The sequence below is a fragment of the Asparagus officinalis genome, chromosome 9 (assembly GCF_001876935.1).
Source record: "Asparagus officinalis chromosome 9, Aspof.V1, whole genome shotgun sequence".
NCBI classification, from domain to species: Eukaryota; Viridiplantae; Streptophyta; class Magnoliopsida; order Asparagales; family Asparagaceae; genus Asparagus; species Asparagus officinalis.
Genome location: NC_033802.1, coordinates 17,344,230 through 17,344,976, shown reverse-complemented (window position 1 = coordinate 17,344,976; position 747 = coordinate 17,344,230).

The following is a 747-nucleotide window of genomic DNA, read 5'->3' as shown; positions in this document are numbered from 1 at the left end:
ATTCTCCATCTTCAACCACCGTTCTTCTTCGTCGGAAACGCCTAGGCCTAGTTTTTGGCGTTTCGGTACTGAGCCTTTCGAAAACTGAAACTCGTTCGGGGACCGCCTTGATGCAGCTGCATTCAGACAATACTGCCCGAATGAGTTTGGAACAGGGGCACTGAGTTTCCTGTTCTCGGGGACTCCTCTTCCTGGTTTTACTCGTACCCCCAACACGATAGTACAACTCCACGATTTCTCAGGTATAACGCAATCATCGTCAGACGATAACATTTCCTTCTGAGAGTGAATTACCTTCTTTGGACTTTCGAAAGTCACGCGCCTCGAAACATGCCTTTTTGGGCGTGAGTTCTCGGCGGGCTCCTGGACTTCAATGCGCAAGTTGGTGCGCATGACTGCCCTGGTCTCTTTGTCATGTTGGAGGTGACGGCGACCCCCAGCATGTTGCGTCGTCCGGGGCTTCTTCATCGGGCCTAAACGATCTTGAACAGGAGCTTTGCCTCTCTCGTCGGGAATTAGACCGAGGCGCTCCAAGACTGACTTTTTCCTTCGGGATGATTCTGAATGATCTCCCGGAGAAGCTATTGGGATTACCGGCGACTTTGGTTGATTCACCGGAGGTTGAACTTTGGATGGAGGCTGCTTCGGCCTCCACACTTGGCGGGTTGATGACGGCTTCTTGGCCACTTTTTCTTTCTTCAATTTCTTGGCCTCCTGCACAAGAATTTTTGCTTGTGCGAGTAACGC